The 13,007-nt window shown below is 37.5% G+C and overlaps 1 pseudogene; it reads right to left on the minus strand.

The window, feature by feature from the left end:
• Positions 1-2,020: 2,020 nt before the first annotated feature.
• Positions 2,021-2,686, minus strand: LOC149813233 (tryptophan synthase alpha chain pseudogene; annotated as a pseudogene).
• Positions 2,687-13,007: the final 10,321 nt, after the last annotated feature.

Consider the following 13,007-nt stretch of genomic DNA (forward strand, 5'->3'; position numbering starts at 1 on the left):
TGGAAAATATGATGCAGTTCTATCCTAAATGATGAATGAATTTGAATAATTTTTGAAATTGGGTTTTGAAAAGCTATTCCATTCTTTAAATGAATCAAAATAAGATTGAAGATATAATACATTCTTGACTATGGTCATTGAATGTATTATATAATAATCTATATTTAAATTCAGGTGAAGAATGAAACACATTTGGTGCTTTTATAGAATTTAAAATGAAATTAATTCTCAATATACCCTGACTATGACCATTGGTATATATTTTGAATTAATTTTAAGTTGAATTCTGATAAAAAGAAGAAAATATTTGAGTAAATATGATGAATTTTGAAAACGGATCCAATGTGGATCCAGTGTTATTTCGTAAAAGATAAAAATACTAAATTTTGTCCACACCCTGACTATGGCCATTGGTGTGGATCATCAACTTAGGATTAATTTACCTCTTACGAAATGGTGCACGTGCCATTCGTGTTTCACCCATGTGAGATTTTGAGAAATAAAGGCAAAAGCATGAAAACAAGTAATTCATAGTATTTTACAATGCTCATTCATTCTATCTAAAGCCGGAAATGTAAATTCTCATTATATCTAGCTATTACAATACATGGAATCAAATATACAATTCTAAATAATGATATTTTCCATCCATTTCCTGCAAAAACAAAAATAGTAAGAGAATTTGCACATATCACATGGATTTCAGAAATGTAAGTAATGAGATATTCACATTACCTACTTTATGCTTAATACTGGATGAAAATAATATTGACAGCCTAAGCTAGGGAAACATAGCCATTAATGTGTTTACACACACACACACACACATATATATATATATATATATATATATATATATACGTGGTATGAATGTAGAGTAGATGAATTGGGGTAAGTGAATGGAACATGCAGCAACTATGTGAAGGCTATGCTAAAGGGGTATGGTGAAAAATACAGCAGAATGATGGAGAAGGGTGATTGATGGTAAATGAAATATTGAAGGGAAATGTAGTAGGATATACTGTATATATGAAGTGGAGAATGGAACAATAGGCCTGAAGAGATATGAGAGATAGCCAAAGGGGATATACACAGGTGGCAAATGTAAGTGTGTTGTGAAAAAGAGCTGATTATATCCAGGCTACTGCAAATAATACTGTAGCAGCAAAAATAATCAATGACAGGGGTGGCAAAGCGCAGAGAGAGGTAAAATGACAGGTAGGTGAGTGTGCAGAGGGCTGATATGATGATGAAGACAAGATTTTGCTGTAATTGCAGTATACTGCAAACCGCTACAGATGTGATGCCGCAGTGCTGAAGTGATGATGGCAGAAGACCGGTGATGTGTTTATGGTAAGGTAAGGTGGATTGCAACAAGATGCTATTGCAACTTCAGGGGAAAGATAAGGTGCAAGGGTATACCAGGTGAATGTCAGTGATTGCGCCTATACTTAACAAATGTTATGTGTCATAACATTCGGCAAGGTTGCTAAGCCTAAATGAATAGGTATGTCACTAAAATACAGGTGACTAAATGCAGAGTGCCTGTTGTATTTCAGCAAGTAGATGTTGTAGCAGGCAAAGGGCGCAGCAAGGTGCTGCTGGCGCTAATGGTGGAATGGAGTAGGGCACTTTCCTGTGCAAAGAGAGCTACAACAATGCTCGACATTGCTGTAGGTGGTAAAAAAAAAAAATATAGGATGTATCTTATTACAGACCGCATGCTGGGTGATCTCAGACATCACGAAGGCAAAGGCAACTGCTTGTTGTCTTGCTTAAGTCACAACCTGATATTGACTGCAGCCTCCATGGCTGCGTAACTTTTGCCCACCAGTTGACACAGGCTGGAAGCTTGTGCACATCAAGATTTGTTGCAGAAGTATCTTGCAATTTCTGTCAGAGAGATAGCTGGATATCACGGCCAATCTTGGTTTGATTCCCTCAGAATCTGATTTACCTGGGGATTATGATGGGGCTAGTGGAGATGATGACAAAAAAAAAAAAATTATTAATCATACAATCATGTAGTGAAGATGTGCAAATTCTTCGGTCCTTCTTCAGGGGATCTTGCTTCAGCTAACCTCTTTACCATTGCGCCTCCCACAATAACGCCGTTGGCCTCCCATGCTGATGTTTGAGACATATGCTCTGTCTTTGAGATGCAAAAACCAACAACCACAATTTTACCTATTGCCTCTTTTATGTCATACGAAAGAGTTAAAACAGATAAACTTACAGAAGTGTGAACACCAGTGACATTTATTGAACTCATAGGGCATATGAACCCCTATGAAGCATCAACAATGGCTTCCATTTGATACTTTGGTGTAGTAAGTGTCATCAATGGCACTAAGTCAATGTTATTTTTAGCGGCTCCCTTTCTCAGAATTTCAATCCCTTCTAGAGGAACATTTGGCACAACTAAGCCATGGACACCAACTTCTTTAACCAGAGCCTTCATAGTAACTGTCTGGAGAACTGACCCATTTGCCCAAGGGTCGGAGGATGGTACATCCATTTCAATCATGTAAGAATCAAGAATTTTCAATGCCTCGGTTATGGCTGAAAGGTCAAGGTCACCTGCAGTAGTGCAAAGCATGAAGGCTGCTCTGCCCTGTTTTCTCAATCTACCAAAGGTTTCTGAGATACTCACAGCAGAAGCAGGAGAGGCCTTTAAGGAATCCATAGCGTTACAAGAGGTATGTCTTGTGGTGAAGGCATGGTTAACAGGTAGGGGTTGCAGGTGTGGATCCACCGTAACATTCATAGGGATATCCACAGATGTATACGGTGAAGAGGATAACCATAATAAACTTGAAAAAGGGTAGAAAAAAAATGAAATGCTTATATAATTTATGAGATGCTGATGAAGAAATGGCAGGAAAATGGGGAGCAGTGAATATTGGGCTTTCTCAGATAACTGTAAAGGTGAATCAGATGTATAAACACACTAATAAATAACAACTATATGATTTACATTGTATGGTATAAAGGTATGTCTTATGGAATTGAGGGATGAGGAACCAATGAGGATATAAACTCAAATAAGAGGAAGATCCCTTCATTACTAAACAGAACGTTACTGATAAAAAAAAAAACCTTAAATAGCAATATCAACAGGGATGGATATAATGTAAATTATGATGATCAGATGCATCCGATATATATATGATGTGCCCAAAGCTATCAAAACAAAAAGGAAACCAAACATAAACGATATTATGCGATATTGAACTACATGATAAACGCAGAAGAGGTAAATTGTATTATATGTATATATAAAAGAGTAACTAATAAAAAAAAAACTGGACAGGATGCCAAACACACCCATGATGAAGACATTGGCTAAGCTATGCTGGTAAAAAAAAAAAAATACAACCATGAATGAAAGGGATCGTAACGAACCCATATTACAGAAATTAAACAGGGGAATAGAAGGAAAATGGAAGCAATACGATGAAAGGGGAGGAACAAAACAAGAAAACAAAATAAAAAAAAATGTATGAATGAAGTCGTCTAATGAAATGAATTAATATAGACAAGTGAATGATGCATTTCTTCAGTGAATGTGGGTGATACACAGATACTGCGTATCAAAACCAGAAATCCAGATTGGTGGAAAAAGCAAACATGGCATTTGAAAATCAATAGAAGATAAAAGGAAGAAAAAGAAGAAGAAGAAGAAAGAGAAAAAAAAAATCACAGACTTAATTATCAAAACTAAATTGAAAATGGGATGTAACGCAGGAATTGCAATAAGACAGGGGATCAAAAGTAAAACAGGATATAAATTGGAGTTACAATATACAACACTGTCAAAAATCTATCATGGAAAAGAAAGGGCGATAACAACGAAATTAAATAATAAATAAAAAATGTTGGAGTTAATCTATTCCATTGTTGTTGCACAGAGATGAGCCGAGATTGCATAAGCAATTCGACGCCATCGATGGCGCGATGAAATGGTGGCCCCAAAGATAGAGTAAAAAAAAAAGAAAACTAGGAAATGAAGAAGAGCACTCACCTGGTTCGCAGCGATTCTGAAGAAAGGGGAAGGAGATACTGATGAAACTTGGTGATGCCGTAGCTTTGCTCTGGCTTTCTATTACTGCTAAGATTGGAAGCCCAGCTGAACGAAATGGCCTTCCACAGATAGGCTTCTTGAGTGGTTTCTGATTTGCTGGGGCTTCAATCGTGGGCTTGCAGATATTCTGAAGGAGGGGAGAAAGAAGAAGACTCTGTTGCAGAATTTTCTCCGGACCAAGGAAAAATGTTCAGAATAGAAAAGGGAAGGAGGGGAAGAGGCTCAGGAGGCCAATGGGGATGTGAATCACGGATCCTGAATCCTTCTACGTGCTCTCCTCTTAAAGGGGAAGAGGATCCTTCGAGAGAGGGAGGTGGTTGAAGATCAGGGGTTGAGGGAGAAGAAGTTGGTTTGGAGATGAAGGGTCGGCAAGTGAGAGGGAGGATGCGTGGGAAAGAGGTCGTTGCCTCTTTTCCAAATTTCCAAAAGAAGGCCCCTTTGAAAAATCTTTTGTAAAAAAATGTTTAAAAGGAGGTTTTTTGCAAAAATTCCATTTTCAAGTTTTAAAACCATTTGCTTTCCTCAATTTTTTTTTTTTGATTTTTGTATTGCTTTCCCATTTTTTGTATTTTGTAGTAGAAAAACTAAAATTTTAAACAAAACAAAGTTTAAACACTAAAATTTTATATTTTTCTGAGAAATATTTACAAAGAGTGTTTCTCCGAGAATTTCAGACCATTTTGGAGAAATTTCTTCAGAAAGTGGGTTTGGACCCAGGTTTTGAGAAAATGTTCGAGTTTTAGCACTCGAATCGAGAAATACAATGTGATGGATCCAAACGGATGTCAAATGGACTATTCGAGCTATTTAAAGGCTATTTTTGGTATTTTCTATAATTTTAATTTAAAATTTGAACAATGAGACTCAGATTTGGATCTGGACAATGGACCCAGATCCGAAATCAATTTAAACATATAAAATGAATTTAATTTCAGTAAAACTTGAGAAATGAACTGGAATTTCTATTCAAAAAGTGGCTTAATTTCTTAGAAAATGATATCAAGGGCAAAAAGGGAATATTTAAAAGATTTTGAAAAATTTGGGGTGTTCACAGGAATGTTTTGGGAATGGAGCAGATAAAATTTCCAGTTTGCCTTCCTCTTCATCTTCTACGAGGATGCTTTTGTCGATACAGTCCTGGACTAAGTGCTTCAAGACGAAGCAATGCTTTGTATCATGCCCCATGGCTCTATGGAATTTGCAATATTGCTCTCTGCACTTTCCCATGATTACTGAAGGATCTGCGATTTTGGGCAGTTTTACCATCCCGTGGGACAGTAGGTATTCCAACACCTTTTTCAGAGGCTGGTCCAAAGGAGTGAATTTCTGATCCCTACTCCAATTGATGTGCTTAGGTCTTTCCTGAAAGTCTCCTTTTTGTTGAGGACCGTTGGGGAGAGGCTTATCACTGTTCTTAAAGAACTTTCCCTTTCTACCTATATTCTGCTCTGGCTTCGTGCCACTTCCACTGCCATTTTTGCTGCTACTGCCCTGATTATCTTCGGGAACATCAGCTGAGTAGGTAAAATGGGCCTTTTTCTTTGGGTCCGAGATATTCTTGGCCAAAGCAACACCTTCATACATTCTGTTTTCTACCCCCATCTCGAGCCATTCTGCTCGCTCTGTCAGTTCGATAAACGACTTGGAGGGGTATGGGAAAAGGAGACTTTTTAGAGGCTGACAGAAGTTGTTTAGGATGACTTGAAGGGCATGCTCTTCAGAAATGGGATTCCTTATCTTGTTACAAATGCTCCTCCACTTATGAATGAAATCCCTGGCTTTCTCATTGGGCTCCTGTTTGAGGTTGCATAAATGGTTCAAGGTAGGTAGGGCTTCCGTGTTGAACAGGAAGCGCTCAACAAACATGTTGACGACTTTGTCAAAATCCCTTAATTTGATGGGATTGACGTGCTCAGCGTACCACTTGGCCGCTATCTCATCCAGGCTGCGGGGAAAACAAAGGAAAAGGGCGCGGTTATCTTCACTGAACCGGGCACATTCTACGAAAAACATTGCCAAATGAGCCTTGGGGTCTCCGGATCCATCAAACTTAATGAACTTCCGGTGGAGGTTCTCCAGATTGTTGTCCCCTTCCAAGCTGAGGTAAAAGTTCTGCCTGGTGTATGACCTCTTTCCTTTATCACAGATTTGCATGTCTTTGACTATCTTTGTCAAGGCTTGGATCGAATCCTCTGTGTGGGGCCCATACTTGGGCTTGTTCACTGACAATGGCTCTTCCACTGGCCTCTTGGATTGTCGCAGATGCTTCGTGATGTAAATCAGCTGCTCTTATTCTTCGAAGACTTCTTCTGCTGACCCGGAATCCTCAGAAGTACTGTCACGCTGTACCTTCTGTTTGCTGATCTTGACGAGCTTTTTCATGGGCTTCTTCTTAACTTTGCTCTTAGAAGCCGCCTTCTTGGGACCGGCCTTAGCCTGCTCGGCCATCATCTTGGTCATCATTTTTTGAAAGACTCGGTACATGGCCGGATCAACGTTGCTCTCCTCCCCTGAGTCATGCTTCTAGGATAATCTAGAAGAATTTATCTCCTCTGGTTCGCTGTCATTGTGTCGTTGAGCAGCCTGCTTACCAGCTCTTGTCTGAACCATCTTTGGATGCCCAAGTTTTTCTGCAGAATATGTGAATGTTTAGAGTATGGAGAAGCTTTTGAAAACCAAAATTTTAAGGAAAAGGAATGAAGGATTTTGGCTGACAATTTTGAGAGATTATCCCGTTACCCGGGATCGGGTCATCACAAGATTTGTGACAATTGTGTTACCATTTTGATGATAACGGAAAAATATGCCTTGTTACCTAGGCGAGGTCGTCAACCATGATAAAATATATGGAAGAAATGCGGAAGGAATATCCCTTTTACCCGGGATGAGGTTGTCATAAAGATTGTGACTATTTGTGCTACAAGCAAAATACAAGAAATAAATTTTTGGCCAAAAGTAATTTTTATTGATAGTTATCATTCAAAGACAAAGAGAGGGTGGGCAAACAGTTTGCCACCACTCTTGATATTAAGAAGATACATTTGGCCTAGGAAATGCAGACAGAGAAACAAAGGAGTCCCAGGTATATTTAGTGACATGGTATGCCCCCGACCACTAATCCGACTGCAGGTTGAATTCTGACATGTTGCCTATCGGAAAGCGGGTGTTGGCACAAACCTGCCGCTGCGAAAACTGCCTAAGACATCATTCCGGCTGATAGTCAACACAAAAGATAGGGCCAAGCAATCTGTAGCGCTTGCTGCAAGCATAGATGTATCGAGGAATGGTCTCTCTTCTGTCGAAGAAGTCCCAAAAAATCTCCTCCTGATGCAGTTTCTCGATCAAAGCTCGGCATTGAATGACTGTCTTCGGCTGCTTACTGTTGAACCTGAAAGAACTGGCCTTCGAGAGAACATGTCGCAGGAACGACGACTGCAGGGCGTAAGTGCATCCTTCTACTAGAATGGTCTCTCTGAGGGCAAATCGAGCCAAGCCTCTGTAAAGAAAAGCCAAGGCTGCCATAGAAACTGATAGCTGACGGGTTTGCTTGTTTCTCCATCTTCGAAAGAGCTGGGCAACTATGATATCTATGAAATTCTAGCCATCTTGGAAGAAAGTTGATCCCACTGTGCGCAGGATCATGGCATGCTGAATTCTGTCTTTTGCTGCTCGAGACAGAGTGTCAACCTCTTCGTAAGCTCCGTACTTGTGATAGAGTCCGAACAGGTCGATGAATTGATTCTCATTGATCTCAGTAAGAGGCCAGGATCTGCTCCCTGTTGCTCTGGCCAAGGCTTTTCGAACATCTACCCCTTTGATGTTGATAAAAAACTGCTGCTCGACAGGATCATCTGACTGGCCAGCTGGTTCGGGCAATCCCATAATATCATTGAATTCGTCCATCAGTAGAGTCATCTCTTCCCAAGGAAACCAGAATGTGCAGGTACGTGGATTCCACCGTTCTGCCATAGCCTGAATCAGAGCCCCGTTGATAGTTCGCTTGCCTATTGCCGATGCCATCTCCAACCCACAGTCATCCAAGTGGTCTGGGAACATACGTGAGAAGGTGGCGAACCAAGAACAATACCACCGAGGGAAGAAAGGGTGAGACTAGATGACCCGTTGATCCGAGGATCCATCCTGAATCTGATAGAAGGCATGATCTTGGGGAAAAACTGCATCGAGAAAATTAGACGCCATCAAAATGATACTGGGGCAAAGAAGAAATGAGGAGAATTAGATAAGATGTAGGACTTACGGATAGACTCTTGAAGAATAAAACCTAAAAATTTTGGAAAGGTTTGAGGAAATTTTTAAAGGAATTTTCCAGGGTTTTTGAAAATTTGATCTAAAAGGAGAAAAGAAATGTAGGTAGAGAAAAATATACACCTGGGGTTTTTGAAAATAAGAGAAAGTTTTGAATAATACACCCAGGGTTTTTGAAAAGGATTTGATACATATATATGAGAAAACATCACAAAAAGTTGCACAAACAAGGATGCGCACACAACACTCCCTAAAGGCTGACTCTAAATGCAATGTTTGAAATGGCTTATAGGACCTTAATCCTAACTCTAAGGTTCAGATCATCTGATTTCAATCAAGATATGCCGATATACCCAAGCCGAAGCTCGAAGTACGTGGCATAGAAATATTCCTCCGGTTCTAAGGTAATGGCTTCCCAACATCCTTGAGCACCTACCGATATACCTCGGACTATGGCCCTTAGGTACGTGGTAGGGGGCGCGAACCCAAATAAGTAGTCCAGTTGTGAGGCTCTCTCCCAAACTATGGTTCAGTGAGACAGCCCAACAACATGAAGACCAGGACAATATAGGTGGGGATGTTTTCAAAAATATGTTCAACATGCAATAAATCAGATGTTTCTAATGCAAGTCCCAAAGAGATAGATTAAAATAAAGAGAAGCATACACTTGCACACATTGTTTGCATTCAATCCCTAGAATTGAGGAGAGTTGTATTTCAGGCCTAAGTCTAATGTGAGCATGGAATAATCTCCTCAATATGGTCCTACCAAACCATACTTAAATCCTATATGCAATGATGTCAGCTTAGGACAGAGTCTAGGCTCCTAAGGTTTGCATGGAAATGAAGCTGACATATGTAGAATAAAAACTTAGATAATATCAAAGCAAAGGAAAAAGCATTAAATTCGACAAGACGAAGACGAGTCCCATCTCGGTCGCCAAAACTGTGATCATCGCAAAAAAATTCTTCTCTTAATATTCTCTCTCTTCCTTCTCTTTTCCTTTCCAACCTCTATTTCCTCCTTTTTGAAGGGAGAAAATAAAAGACAGAAAGAAAGAGAGAAGAGAAAAGAAAAGAAAAGAAGAGAAAGAGGAACTCTTTTGCGGGGTCTCACTTGACCTTAATTTGAAAATATCTGAGAAAATAACTCGCCTCCGTTTTGAAATATTTGCGGGAAAAATGGGAGACGGGATCCGCTCGTCAGTACGAGGTTCGACCGTTCCTGGCACCTTTACCAGGGGTAATCGAACCATGGGTCGAATTTATGCCTCTTGCTTTGCTAAAAATATTTATCTAAGAATTTATCCTAAGTCTAAATGCATAAAGAATCATGTTTGTGCAAATGCAAGGATATATGCTCTTTTTGAAAATGATTTGAAATTTTCCAAATTTTTCTGATATGAATCTGATGAAGGAAATGGTTTTTAACTCAGAACTTAAGATTTAAAGTTCTAAATTTTTGGAATAATCAGAGTTTGGGAAATTAATCTAGATCTTGAGAGAAATGATTTTTGAAATTGAGATAAAAGGAGAAGAAAGGAAATTTTAAAGTCATAAATGGACTTTGAATTAGAGTTTTGAATCAGAATGGAGATGAAGATGGAATTTGGATTCTAACTTTGAAGTTTGAAATCAAAATGAAATGTGGGAAATCTAAATAGAGTTGAGAAATGGGATTGATTTGAAAGTTGGAGTTCAAGATGAAATTTGAATCCAAAGTCTGGATTCTAAATAGAGCTGAAATTCAGGATGAGATTGAATTCTGGATTTAGAATCCTAAATAGGAGTTGGATTTGAAATTTGGGATAAAATGGAATTGGATTTAAGAATTGGAATTGATAATGGAAATTGGTTTGAAATCTGGAATTCAAGATGGGATTTGAATCCAAAGTTTGGATTCTAAAATAGAGTTGAGATTTAACATTGAATTCTGGACTTAGAATCTGAAATGGGAATTGGATCTGAGATTTGAGATCCAAGATGAAATTGGATACTATATCCTAAAATGGAATTGGATCTAAAGTCTGAGATCCAAAGTAAAATTGGGTTCTGGATCCTAGAATGGATTTGGATCTGAAGTCTGAGATCCAAAGTAGAATTGGGTTCTGGATCCTAAAATGGATTTGGATCTGAAGTCTGAGATCCAAAGTGGAGTTGGATTATGGATCCTAGAATGTATTTTGGATCTGAAGTCTGAGATCCAAAGTAGAATTGGGTTTATACGTGGAAATCTGGATCCTGAATGGAATTCTGGATCTAAAGTCTGAGATCCGAAAAGTGGAGATTTGTACTTGGAAATCTGGATTCAAGTTGGAATTAGGATCTAACTTTGGATTTCAGAATCTCAAAATTGGTTTGAGAATGTAAATGAATTTCCAAAGTTGATTTGGACTTTAAATTTTGAATTGGAATTTTAGAGTCTGAATATAAAATGGTTTTGAAATTCCAAAGTCAAATTGGGCTTTGAAATTGAGATAGAATTGGAATTTGAAATAGAAATTTGAAGAAAGATATTCAAAATCACTTGGATTTTTTAAAAAGAATTTTGAAAATATGATGCAATTCTATCCTAAATGATGAATGAATTTGAATAATTTTGAAATTGGATTTTTGAAAAGCTATTCCATTCTTTAAATGAATTAAGAATGAGGTTGAAGATATAATATATCCCTGACTATGGTCATTGGATATATTATATGATAACCACATTTAAATTCAAGTAAAGAATAAAATACATTTTTGGTGCTTTTATAGAATTTAGAATGAAAATTACTCTCAATATACCCTGACTATGGCCATTGGTATATATATTGAGTTAATTTTTAGATTAAATTCTGATAAAAGAGGAGAATATTTAAAAATATGATGATTTCTTGAAAAGGATCCAGTGTGGATCCAGTGTTATTTTATAATAGATAAAAATCCTAAGTCTTGTTTACATCCTGACTATGGCCATTGATGTAAATCGTCAACTTAGAATTAATTACCTCTTACGAAATGGTGCACATGCCATTTGTAAGATTTTGAGAAATAGAGGCAAAATACATGAAAACAAGCCATTTTTGATATTTACAATGCTCATTCATTCTATCTAAGACAGGAAATATAAATTCTCATTCAAATCTAACTATTAAAACATATAAAATTGAATTTATAACACCCAATGCTGATGTTTTTCATATATTTCCTGCAAAACATCATAGTTAGTATGGAAGCAAAAGAGAATTGCACATTTCAAATAGGCCAAATGTGAGGTGCTCATATGCCAAAATATTTATGATGGAAAAAGTAGAAAATGATATATACCTGTATACATACCTATGTATAGATACATATATGCATATATATATATATACATATAGGTATATATATATATACATATATATATGACATGTTGTGATCATCGCAAAATTTTTCCTCTCGTGTGGTTTCTCTTTCTTCATTCTCTTTTCCTTTTCCAACCTCTATTTTCTCCTTTTTGAAGGGAGAAAAATAAAAGATGGAAAGAAAGAGAGAAGAGAAAAGAAAAAAAAGAAGAGAAGAGGAACTCTTTTGCGGGGTCTCACTTGACCTTAATTTTTGAAAATATTTAAGAAAATAACTCACCTCCGTTTTGAAATATTTGCGGGAAAATTGGGAGACAGGATTCGCTCGTCGGTACGAGGTTCGACCGTTCCTGGCGCCTTTACCAGGGGTAATCGAACCAAGGGTCGAATTTTATGCCTTTTGCTTTTGCTAAGAAATTACCTAAAAAAAAATTATTCTAAGTCTAAATGCACAAGGAATCATGCTTGTGCGAATGCAAAGATGTATGCTCTTTTGAGAAATGTTTTGAAAATTTCCAAGTATTTTGAGATGAACTTGATAATGGAGTGAAGAAATGGTTTTCTGAATGATGAAATTTAACTTAGAACTTGAGACAAATCAGAGAAATTCTAAGTCTTTTGAAATAATCAGAATTTGGAAGAATAAATCTTTAAATAAAAAAAAAGAATGATTTAAAGCTGAGGTAAAAGAAAAAGGAATGAATTTTCAAAGTCAGAAATTGACTTTGAAATTAAATTTTGAACCGGGTTTTAAGAGAAGGAGATGAAATTTGAAGTGATATATGAATTCTAGATTCAAAGTTTTGAAATCAGGACGGATTTGAGAAATCCAAATAGTATTAAAATAGAAATGGATTTGGAAAGTTTAGATAAGATCCGAAAATGGAATTGGATTTGAAATCCAGACTTGGGAATGGATTTTGGATCTGAAAATGGGTTTAGGATCTGAAGTCTGAGATCCAAGATAAAGTTGGACTCTGGATCCTAAGATGGATTTTGGATCTGAAGATGGATTTAGGATCTGAAATCTGAGATCTAAGATAGAGTTGGACTCTGGATCCTAAGATGGATTTTGGATCTGAGGTCTGAGATCCAAAGTAGAATTGGGTTCTGGATCCTAAGATGGATTTTGGATCTAAAGTCTGAGATCCAAAGTAGAATTGGGTTCTGGATCCTAAGATGGATTTTGGATCTGAAGTCTGAGATCCAAAGTGGAGTTGGATTCTGGATCCTAAAATAGATTTTGGATCTGAAGTCTGAGATCCAAAAGTGGAGATTATGCTTGGGAATCCGGACCCAAGTTGGGATTAGAGCCTAACTTTGGATTT

The sequence above is a fragment of the Nuphar pumila genome, chromosome 16, assembly GCF_984573655.1.
Source record: "Nuphar pumila chromosome 16, dmNupPumi1.hap1.1, whole genome shotgun sequence".
Classification (NCBI taxonomy): domain Eukaryota; kingdom Viridiplantae; phylum Streptophyta; class Magnoliopsida; order Nymphaeales; family Nymphaeaceae; genus Nuphar; species Nuphar pumila.